The sequence below is a fragment of the Ailuropoda melanoleuca genome, chromosome 20 (assembly GCF_002007445.2).
Source record: "Ailuropoda melanoleuca isolate Jingjing chromosome 20, ASM200744v2, whole genome shotgun sequence".
Taxonomy (NCBI): Eukaryota; Metazoa; Chordata; class Mammalia; order Carnivora; family Ursidae; genus Ailuropoda; species Ailuropoda melanoleuca.
Genome location: NC_048237.1, coordinates 26,276,160 through 26,288,773, shown reverse-complemented (window position 1 = coordinate 26,288,773; position 12,614 = coordinate 26,276,160). Strand labels below are relative to the sequence as shown.

At 41.0% G+C, this 12,614-nt stretch overlaps 1 non-coding gene across 1 annotated transcript; it reads left to right on the top strand.

Moving 5' to 3' along the window:
- The first annotated feature begins 12,104 nt into the window (after positions 1 to 12,104).
- Positions 12,105 to 12,211, top strand: LOC117797310. The gene has a single exon (XR_004622241.1). It is a non-coding gene; the product is annotated as a U6 spliceosomal RNA (small nuclear RNA).
- Positions 12,212 to 12,614: the final 403 nt, after the last annotated feature.

Below are 12,614 nucleotides of genomic sequence, written 5' to 3'. Positions count from 1 at the left end.
CATGTCCAGACTGACTGGGGGACCACCTGACAAAAGAGCCTCCTGTACTGGGCAAGACACCAGGCTACAATGTTCTGATCCAGATTCTTGGCCAAGTTTCTGTGGCTTTTTTGTAGGTTAGGAAGAACAGACTATTTCCTCCCTGGGTAATTTCAGGACATCCCAACTTTGAAATTTATGTGAATTATGCTTGATTCAAGACTGTGTTCTTCTTCAAAAGCCACTTTTCCCATTTGTCTTTCCCTGCACCTTTTGAGGGAGGAGCCGTGTTGAGCATCTGCTCCCGGATTTCTGTCCTGTCCTCCAGCGATGAAGAACACCCCCGTGCCTGTGGGGGCGGGAGGCTTGGCTCTCCTTTTAGAAATTCCCTTCTGTACTGCACTAATCACACCCTCGGTACATTTTACATCTTATTTTTAGGAGCAAAGTATAAAGACTCCTAGCACCAACAGCAGTTTCTGTGGCAACCTGCATCGCCCCCTTGATTGTCCAGCTGTGTAGAATTAAACCCTAAAAGAGGCCGTTTTACATCATGTAAAGGAGATCCACAGTGAAGGTGCTTTTTAAATGAAGGTTTTCTTCTGAGTTAAGTGGGAACTAGCTTGGAATTAGGTTGGGGGGGGTGGGTGAATAAAAGAAACAGAACCTTTACTTAGAACTAGAACTGTTATAAAGTCCCAGGTGTTCACAGCCATGCCCTAGTTGCCCTGATTTTTTTCCCACAGGGCATCATTTTAGACACAAATATAGCACTTAGACCAGTGAAAATTAGGTTTGAATATTAATATCAGAGGAGTTTGTTGATAAGCTCCCCTTCCCCCTGCCTCCCCCACCCAGGGTCTTCCTGAAAAACCTTCTAGACTAGACTAGATTATAAATTAACATGCTTTCTACATTCATCTTGAATAGCTCTTTCAAACCAACTATCCCAGCTCCCAGGAGGCCTTTACCAAACTTTCCCTACCTAACAAAGGCAAAAAAAAAAAAAAGGCAGAGTCTACCTGGGCCAGGCCTAAGAGCAGACCTATTTAAGGCAGCGCCCTGAGACTGTGATTTGGGGGACACCAAAAACCAGCAGTCCAAAATAGTCTCCAAGGCCATGTCATGCCCCCCCATTATCATAATAACCAGTGCTTTGTGTTTAGTCATTTGCTGCCATGTGATTCTGGGAAATTGCAAGTATGCTTCTGGGAGGAATAACATTTTACAATCAATTTTATATTTTATATTACATTTACTTCTAGGAAAACATGAGGGGGCACATAATAAAAAAGACATTACTCCTAAAACCATTAGTATAGAGACCACAGAAAGGAATAAATAAATATGCCTGAAACCTAGACTATGCTTACACATTGATTGAGCTCCAAGTTTCCAGAAACAAATCAAATGAATTTTTTATTACGATTCATTATTTGATTATCGCCTGTTAAAAGACACCAGTTTTTCAGGAGAGAGACATTTTTCTGATACTAAATTTTTAAAATAAACCCCTGTCTTTAGGAAACAGAAAGGAGAACTCCTTTTCTTTCTTTTTTTTCTTAAAGATTTTATTTATTTGAGAGAGAGAGAGCACATGAGAGAGCACAGGCAGTGAGGAGGGAAAAGCAGGCAGAGAGCCTGATGTGGGGCTCAATCCAGGACCCTGGGATCATGACCTGAGGTGAAGGCAGATGCTTAACCAACTGAGCACCCCAAATGCCCCAAGTGAACTCTTTTTTAACAGTAATTTAGGAAAAGGTGCAAAATCATTCTCCCATGGTCATTTATTTATGCTGACCTTTGATCAAATCTGAGGGTATAACCTCAAAATAAAATTCAATAAAGCCACCAGTGCAATGCTTTCAAACATTTAACCTGATCTACCTGAGCAGATTGGCTCCAGGAATGTTGGAGGAGAATGGGCTTTCAGGAAATATGACGTAAAAAGCTAGATTTTGTTAGGAACAAGTGGCAGTGAAAGCCAACCTGATGGGGTTGATGAGATGTAGTGGGGTTGCGGCTGGCAGTCAAGCATGGGAAGACTGGTTATATTAAAGAAGAGTGATGGCTAACTAGTGAAAGGGAGGGAGGACTGGAAAGAGGGATGAGAAGGGTCCAAGATAACCTAAACTTCCTTGGCAATTTTGCCCAAGACCATCCCTACAACATGCAACCCTGCGATGAAAAATTTGACAGTTGTCAGCAGAGGGGGACAGCCATCATAATGCAAAGGACTTTGACTTGGTTCTCTTAAGCATAAAACACTTCGGTTGTGGGTCAAATAGGACTCTGAAAGTGGTAAACGAAACTCAAAATTGCTCCTCTAAGACAGGAAAATTTATCCCAAAACTACTTGATCAACCTTCCTTCCTTTCACTGAAAGTTTGAAAGTAGAGGGTTTTTGGGGGGAGGAGGGCTTTTTGTTTGTTTGTTTGTTTTTTCAGAGAGCCATTAGGAATCCAGAAACAAATAAGCTAAAACTCTCTAAAACACTTGAAAGTGAGTTCAAGTCCCTTCCGTACTGAAATGTGATTTTTCATGAGTATACTACTCAGTCAGTATGCGTTGGGTGCCAGAAAATGTTAGAACCAGTTTCAAGAAAAATAACACAAATTAATTACTGTCTTTAAGGGACNAGAAAAATAACATAACTGACTTTATTTATTATTTAAGATTTTATTTATTTATTAGAGAGTATGAGCCAGCGAGGGGGGACTTGCGGGTAGGGACAGAGGGACAAGCAGACTCTCCACTGAGCCAGGAGCCAGATGCAGGGCTTGATCCCAGGACCCTGATATCATGACCTGAGCTGAAGTCAGAGGCTTAGCCGACTGAGCCACCTGGGTACCCCGATTTTATTTTTTTAAATCAGACAAAATTTTCCCTTTACCCTTAATTTTTAGTAATGCTAAAATATCAGCAAAACAGATTTAGCTTATAACAGCACAAGACCCTTATTATCTGTACCCTTGCTTCCAAAGACAGCTGGCTCTAGAAGCGTGAAGGGACCCATTTTTTCTAGGGTCCACTCCAACCTAAGTATTGTAATAGCTATAGAACTAAATGTGGTGACCCCCCCAGTCAGCACACCGGTGCATATTTGCCTGTAGTTGTGCATTAGGGGAAAGTGGCAGGGCGAGATTGGAGGGAGTTTTATCCTTGAATTTTTTTCTCTCCGTTAGATGTTCATCAAAGGCAGGGGACATGTTTTTATCCATCTTGGCGTCTTCAGTACTTAACATAGCACCTTACATACAGGTGACATTTAGGATATACTTATTGAATTGAACTAATAATAAGAGCAGTTCTTCACGTTATAACCTCTAATATCCCAGAAAAAAAATCACCGTACCACTGGATTGAAAGTGCTACTGAATCATGAATTTGGAAGACCCCTAGTTCTCAGGAGGCACGAGAGGGCAATCAGGGTGCCCTCTCTGCATCCCGCCCCCGCCATGCCTGTCCCAGCAGCTGCTCCACTCCTGTCAGCATCCCTCATTTGGCTCTGTAGATAGGGGAATTTGTGTAATCTTTTCTGGTAGAAATGATTGAGGCTGGGGAGATGACATCATAGCAGGTGTTGGCGCGAGGAGGCATCCAGTCAAGTGCCCCCTGAAAGAAGGCATGACCGAGGAGGCCGCAGTCAGTGACAAGAATGTCTAGCATACTCCCTCCGGCAACACAAACACAAAAGAAGCCCAGAGAAGCTCCAACAGAAGGCTTCCTCACCATTTCCGCCTTCAGGTAACCCCAGAGGAGGAGAGTTTGTTCCTTACCCATCAGTGGAATCATGACTCCTTCTCAGCATTTCTCCAGTGGTAAGAGCTCTTCAGGATACTTAAGTATTCGATTTTTTATTCAATGTAAAGGAATAAATCCGGCATAGAGTATACACTAATGAGATGATTTCCCAGCCCTTAATCCCATCAATCGACTGGGCATGTGTTTTTGGTAGAACTGACTTCTGTGTCACTTCTACCCCTTCTGGAGCCTCTCTGCCCTGAGACTGTTTCACCAAAGGGCTGTTGCAACACTGAGGAGGCAAGGCGGGCTTTCTCCCGTCTTTCTCTCTTCGGCTGAAATGATTACTGATTCTCTTAGCTTACTAGCAGCTACCTGGAATTTTTCTCACAGAATTTCTTGAAAGTAGAGTTCCTCTTCTCCTGGGAACATTCTACCTACACCAAATCCCTTCTGTTGTTGCCCCTCTGAAATGTTTTTTTTTTTTTTAAAGGCTTATTTATTTATTTATTTATTTATTTATTTATTTGACAGCGAGAGAGAGACTGCGAGAGAGGGAACACAAGCAGGGGGAGTGGGAGAGGAAGAAGCAGGCTCCCAGCAGAGGAGCCCGATGTGGGGCTTGATCCCAGGAAACTGGGATCACGCCCTGAGCCGAAGGCAGACGCTTAACGACTGAGCCACTCAGGCGCCCCTCCCCTCTGAAATTCTTTATCCAAATGCCCCAGATTTCCTGACGACTCCAGACTTGACTCATTGTCTTACCTGATGAATGTCAACATGTTTGGTGGAGGACTTCAGCCCACTCACGTTTATTTTAACCACCAATCCGTTTAGTCATATTCCTGACTTTTTATTTTAAATTCTCTTTTTCTTGATTTGCTATTTGCTGTTGTTTCTCCGTCTTTCCTGACTTGTACTGGATAGCCAGGTTTTCTTGTTATCTATAGCATGGACATTTTTTCTGTTATGGGCCAGACACTATATATTTTAGGCTCAGTAGGCCAGACGGTCTCTGTCACAGCTCCTCAGTTCTGATGTTATAGTGCAGAAGCGCCAGAGACAATATACACAGGAACGAACAGGGCTGTGTTTCAGTAAAACGCTGTTCACGAAAACAAGCTGCAGGCCAGATTTGGCCTGGGGCTGTCATTTACCAACCCTTGTAGAGGATTAAAAGTTCTACCTCCTTCGTTTTAAACATTCCTTGCAACAATAGAATATGCATTCATCTTCTATGACTGGTAGTCCTAACAATATAACTTAAACAACATAGTTTATTTCTCTACTTATATGCGAGTAGTCAGCAGCTGCTTTGACAGCACCAGTCTCAGGACACTGGGGTCTGTCTTACTGGTCCTCATCACTAAGGTGTTGCCCTCCACTGTACCTACATCCTCATGCATGTTTCAGCCTGTGGACGGGAGCGGGGGGAAGTGGTGGCCATGCTCCTTCTCTTCAGGGGACAGCCTGGGAGGCTCATGGACCCCTTCTGCCTGTATCCCTCTTAACGGTACTTTGTTCTAGGTCACAGCTGGCTTGTTGGGAGCCTGGGATATGTAAGCAAACTGGTGGGCCGTGTGGTCAGCTACAAACCCAGATTATAGAAGATGAGAGGATGGATATCGGGGAACATCTGACAATCCTACTACAACTAAAATTTTGACTTTTTTTTATTTGCTTCAAGGATCGATTACAATCTATAACCATCATCTAGTCAAAACAAAACCTTTAGCATGTATTTATTGAGCACATTTAAAATCCAGCTATGTGTGTAATGCTGTCATCTCCCTAGATTCAGTTTCTCTAAGCTCCCAGACGAGTTTTGGTGCTCCACGCCCCCTTTTTTCCTTCACCCCCCTTTTAACAGATGTAGCTGCTTTACTGATTATTTTCTAAGATCTGACCTCCAAACTTTGGGAACCATTATTCTGCATCTTTCTCCTATTTTTCGTGGAGAAAGAAGGAGCAGCACAAGGGAAGGGCTTACTGTTTCTGCTTAGAAAAACGTGGGTTTTAATTACTGTAATTTGCGTGAGAGTCTGTGTTTAAGTGGTGGACAACATGAGATGAAATACCTGTTAACATGACATGACACTAAGGGAAGGAACAGCTCTCCGCAGACGACATGTCAGTGAATTAATTCCCTGCTGTTATAACTGTTCTGAGAACCTCAGTCATCAGCCCCCTTTGTGAATAATTTTCCATTCTTATGTATGGGTGTCTGACAGTTTGTTTACATGAACATTGGGAAGAAGAGCCAAAATTATTTGGCTTGGCGTCAAAAACTGTCTCTATTTTTGTTGTTTGCAGTGCTCTGATTCAGTGCATTTTAATAAGCTTTTAACAATGCATGAATTTGAGTCAGAGGAACTGGAGGAAAGGCTGGGATGACACGCACTCATTATAGGATTTAAAGGGATGATACGTCATCTATTGTTCCCCGTGCCAACAATCCTTAAATCAATGCCCCTTCTCCTTTGGAACTGAATTGTTCTCATTAGGACTGGGCACAAGCAACTTGGCATAACTTGGTGTTTTCCTTTAAGAGGTTTTAAATCTGAAGTCATGCTTGAGTTCATTTCCAAGTTCTGTCTCACCCAGATTTCATCCACTTTCTGTAGGGTCTGGGCTTTGGAAGGCTTCTTTCCTACACAGCCATTAGAGGTTTGTACTTTACTGTGTAGGGATATATCCTGATCCAAGCGAGGGCAGACAAGATATGCAGTATTGTTTTTTTAGAGTCTGGAATAATCTTTTTTTCTGCATGCTCTCCTCCTGCTCTTTGGCTTACAACATTGAACTGACAATGAGACTAAACTAAAATTTGAAAGCATTGGAGTATATTCGGTTTTTTTCTTAAGTGAAACAGTAATTTGGACTCTCTCATGGAAGTCCTATATCAGGGACAAATCAGTATATTTAATCTGCCTGAAGTTTCTTCCTGTTGCCGGAGGGAGAGTTTGAATTCTAAGTTGCTGAAATGGAAAAGCTGCTATCTGGGGGCCCATAACCAATTTCTGCATTTTAAAATGGAAACTGGAATCTATTCTGTGGGCAGGCCTTTGCTAGGTTCTGCATTGCAGATAGATGTAAAGCAAATAACTCCACATTAATTTGGGAGCACTGAACCACTGAAATAGCACAAATATAAATGCCTCAGACTGAGATGTTTTCATTCACTTTAGAAATAGGAATTGGCTATGTCTTTAGCAAGACTGTGTCCTTGCAGAAAAATGTCTTTTTTCTAAATATATATTTGACTGTGTCCCAAAAGAGTAGTTATTTAGGACTGAATAACCTACTCTTTAGTTAATACGTTGCTCATTAATGACTGTGATTGCCCTGCAATAGAGTGAGTGGGGCATCAGACCACACTGTGTTTCCCCCCTGTCAGTCATACTGGGGCAGATAAAAGAAAAGTAGACTTTGGAATGATAGAAGGAGAACTCTTACTGAATGGCTGAGAGGGGTAGGAAATGAGGCTCTTAGGAGAAAGGACATGAACTGTGCTATTTGTGGGACATAAGCAGGTTCCTGAAAATAGTGACAGATCAGGAGAAATGACCTGCAGGGGACCTCTGTGAGCATGGTGCATGAGTTCTACCTAGTTTTTTAGCTCAAAATTTCCCAAATGCATTCAAAATAAAGAACTCTGTTGCATAACACTTGTTAATTTGCCACAGAATACTTTCTGAAGAATATACATGGGAAATGGTATTAGCCAGACTTCTTCTAGCATGCCTCAAAATCACCTGGATGAGTTGTTAGAGCACAGATTGCTGATTCTAACTCCCAAGTTTCAGATTCATTAGGTCTGAGGTGGACCTGAGGATTTGCACTTCTAACAAGTTCCTGGGTGCATGCTGATGCTGCTAGGTCCAGGAGCCACACCTTGAGAATGAATCACAGACTGAAAGGGTCTGATCCTTTCTTTCTCTTCAAGAAGTATAGTCGTTGAAATAAAGGCCAAATATTAAAAGCCCACAGCTAACAGCATACTCAATGGTAAAAAAAAAAAACTGAAAACTTTTCCTCTAATGTCAGGAACAAGGCAAGGATGCCCACTTTTGCCACTTTCATTCAATATAGTTTATTGGAAGTCCTAGCCAGAACAATTAAGCAAGAAAAAGAATAAAAACACACCCAAATCAGAAAGGAAGAAGTAATAGTGTCCCTGTTTGCAGATAACATATTCTTATCGTATATAGAAAACCCTACAGACTCCACAAGAAAACTGTTAGAACTAATAAGCGCTTTTAGTAGTGTTGCAGGGTACAAAAGCAACATACAAAATTCACCTGTGTTTCTATGCATGAACCAAAATAATCTGAAAGGGAAACTGAAAAAATTCAATATATAATAGCACCAAAAAATATAAAATTCTTAGGAATAAGTTTAACCAAGGAGATGAAAGACCTGTATGCTGAAACTACAACGCATTGATGGAAGAAATTAATGAAGACACAAATGGAAAGACATCCTGTGTTCATGGGTTGGAAGACTTAATATATTTTTTTAAGATTTTATTTATTTATTTGACAGAGATAGAGACAGCCAGCGAGAGAGGGAACACAAGCAGGGGGAGTGGGAGAGGAAGAAGCAGGCTCATAGCGGAGGAGTCTGACATGGGGCTCGATCCCATAACGCCGGGATCACGCCCTGAGCCGAAGGCAGACGCTTAACCGCTGTGCCACCCAGGCGCCCCGGAAGACTTAATATTCTTAAAATATCATAGCTATCCAAAATGATCTACAGATTCCTCCCTATCATAATCCCAATGGAATTTTTTACATAAATAGAAAAAATAATTCTATAATTCATATGGAACCGCAAAAGACCATGAATGAGCAAATCAGTCTTGAGAAAGAAGGAAAAAACCAGAGGCATCACAGTTCTTGATTTCAAAATACATTACAAAGCAGCTGTAACCAAAACAATATGGTACTGGCATAAAGATAGACATATAGATCAACGGGACAGAATAGAGAGCCCCATAATAAATCTGTGCATGTATGATTAACTGAACTTCAACAAGAGTGCCAAGAATACACAATGGGAGAAGGACAGTTTTGTCAACCTGAAAAATGGTGCAGCCACTATGGACATGGGTATGAAGATTCCTCACTTCGGGATATTTATTCAAAAGAATTGAAATCAGGTTTTGAAGAGATACTAGCACTTCCATGTTCATTGCCCACACTAGTCACAAAATGTGGAAACAACCTAAATGGCATACAGTGGATGAAAGGATAAAGAAAATGTGGTATATACATAAATGGAATGTTATTCAGCCTTTAAAAAGAAGGGAATTCTGCAATACGCAACAACATGGATGAACCTTGAGGACAATATGCTAAGTGAAATAAGCCAATCGTGGAAGACAAATACTGCATGATTCCACTTATATTAGTTATCTAAAAAAGTCAAATTCATAGACTTGAAGAGTAGAACGGTGGTTGCCAGGGACTGGGAATTACTAATCAGCAGGCAGAAAATTGCAGTTAAGCAGAATAAATAAGCCCTAGAGAGCTGCTGTACACATTGTGCCTATAGTCATCGGTAGTGCATTGTGCACTGAAAAATTTAGGAGAGTAGATCACATGTTAAGTGTTTTTCCCACAATAATTTTTTTAAAAAGGACCACTTTCTTACACCATACACAACAATAAACTCAGAATGAATTAAAAACCTAAATGTGAGACCTGAAACCATAAAACTCCCGGATAAAACATAGGCAGTAATCTCTTTGACATCGACCTTAGCAACACTTATCTAGGTATGTCTCCTCAGGCAAAAGAAACAAAAGCAAAAAAAAGCTGTCAGGACTATAGCAGAATAAAAAGTGTTTGCATGGCAAAGGAAACCATCAACAAAACAAAAAGGCAACCTACTGAATGGGAGAAGATATTTGCAAATGATATATCCAGTAAGAGGTTAATGTTCAAAATACATAAAGAACTTATACAACTCAACACCAAAAAACCCCCAAATAATTAGATTAAAAATGGGCAGAGGACCTGAATAGACATTTCCCCAAAGAAGATATACAGAAGGTCAACAGACACATGAAAAGATGGTCAACATCACTAATCATCAAAGTAATGCAAATCAAAACCACAATGAGATGTCACCTTATACCAGTTAAAATGGCTATTATCAAAAATACAAGAAACTACAAGTGTTGGTGAGGATGTGGAGGAAAAGAAACCCTTGCGCACTATTGGTGGGAATGTAATTTGGTGCAGCCACTGTGGAAAACAGTATGGAGCTTCACCAAAAAATTAAAAATAGAAATCCACTATGATTCAGTAATTCCACTATTGGGTATTTGTCAAAGAAAAGAAAAACACTAATTCAAAAGGATATATGCACCCCTAAGTTTATTACAGCATTATTTACAATAGCCAAGACATGAAAGTAACCCAAGTATTGATCTATAGAAGAATGATAAGGAAGATGTGGTATACATATGTATGTATATATATGTACATATACACATGCATACAATGGAATATTACTCAGCCATAAGAAAGAATGAGGTTTTTCCCTTTGTAATAACACGGATGGACTTAAGAGGGTATTACACTCAGTAAAATAAGTCAGAGAAAGACAAAATACCATATGATTTGACTTATATGTTAAATCTAAAAAAGAAAAAAATGAACAAACAAAACAAGCAGAAACAGACCCATAAATAAAGAGAACAAACTGGTGGTTGCCAGAGAGGAGGGGGGTGGGAGATGGGCAAAATTGGTGAGCTGGAAGTACAGCCTTCCAGTTATGGAGTGCATGAATCACAGGGATGAAAAGTACATGGGAGGGAATGTAGTCAATGGTATTGTATTATACGGTGACAGAGGGTAGCTACGCTTGTGGTGAGCACGCATAAAGTATAGAGTTGTAAAATCACTATGCTGTACACCTGAAACTAATGTAACATTGGGTAGCAACCATACTTAAGTTAAAAAAAAAAAAGAAGTAGTCACTGAACTACCATGAGCAGGGCATACAGGGTTTATTCTGCCCCGGTAACACAAAGGCACACTGAAAAAGAAGATTTCAGAGGCAAAAATTCAAGTCCCTCCTCAGTTATTGCAAGGTAATTTTAAAAATTAATAAACACCTATATTATCCAAGCTTACTGGCTATTTTGACCATTTTTCAATTCACTAGTGTTTTTCAAAGTGTAAAATAACTGAAAGGAGTTTTACTCATGAATATTAGCTATAGTGAGTTCTCAGCAGTCTTGCCACCTTAAAAGCCATTTGGGTATGCTGGTACATGTTATCACAGCAGTTCAACATCCAGTCAATTAAAACTGAAGAAACCCAGTTAGCCAGCAGGCAATTTGGACCGTGTAACAATAAACGACTGGTTTTGTTGATTGCTTCAGCTGAATTGATTACATGCCTCCGAGAAATAGTAGAAACACTTCAATTTGTATGACAGCTTTACATTTCTGCTTTCCAGTAATTATAATCTCTGTTGAGCCAATACTTCCAAAGGAAATACTGCGAAATGTTCTGAATTGGTATCTCATTTGCAATATATTATTATCTTCATTATATTTACCTGAAATAGAGACTTAGAAAAAACAAAACCAAAGTACAGCAGAATTGATGAGCTGTGTATCCCCAGCCAAAGTTCATCTGGAGAAGTTAAATATGCACACGGTAACTATTTTCTGCATATGTGAGGCAATCAGAAGGTGATATGCATTATCAGCCCACAAATTCAGATGTGCTTCACTCTAAGTCACTTGAGGCATTGCCTCATAGCATACCTGCAGATACTGACGAACTCCAAGAAAATGTCAAGGTCAGGCAGTCTGTGTTTCAAAGACTTGGGGAGCCATCCAGCTAGCCACCTTCTTGTAATGTGCATCTTCATGACTGTGGTGGCCCTGAACTTGTGCTGGCCAGATACCAAGCTGTGATGAGCATAATTGACTCTGGCCCTAATAGCCACCCCTCTGAATGTACCGGTGATCGGTGATCGGGGCCCAAGGTCACAATTCCCACAGGCTGCCCCCAGGCAGTGACTGAGCACAAGGAGGTACAAACGTGTCCCTATTCAGGTGAAACTCAAGACTCCTTCAATGGGTAGTTTGGCTCGAGGACTGCCCCTCGGCCTGACTGAACCTCTCCTGGAACTGTACTGCAGTCTGAGGCTCTTACTACCCAACCTCGCCTTCCTCTCTGCTTCCACAGGAGTTGGACCTTTGTTTCCATCTGAAGACTCTTCTTGCCTGGTCCTCTCTCCCCTCTTCATCCTTCACAGCCATTACCTTCTCTTGCACATCTAACCCCATCTTGCAACCTGAGCTCACAATGATTTTCATACCATCACACAAGATAAAATCAAGATGTTTATAAATGGTGCTCGCTTCAGCAGCACATATACTAAAATTGGAACGATACAGAGAAGATTAGCATGGCCCCTGCGCAAGGATGACATGCAAATTCGTGAGGCCTTCCATATTTTTTTACCCCAAAGATACAGATGTAGTGAAGAGAAGGGCCATATGCACCCCAATGTTCACAGCAGCATTGTCCACAATAGCTAAATCGTGGAAGGAGCCGAGATGCCCTTCAACAGATGACTGGATTAAGAAGCTGTGTTCCATTTATACAATGGAATATTACTCAGCTATCAGAAAGAACGATTTCTCAACATTTGCTGCAACATGAACAGCACTGGAGGAGATAATGCTAAGTGAAATAAGTCAAGCAGAGAAAGACAATTATCGAATGGTTTCTCTCATCTATGGAACATAAGAAGTAGGAAGATCGGTAGGAGAAGAAAGGGAAGAAGAAAGGGGGGGGGTAAACAGAAAGGGGAATGAACCATGACAGTGTATGGACTCTGGGAAACAAACTGAGGGCTTC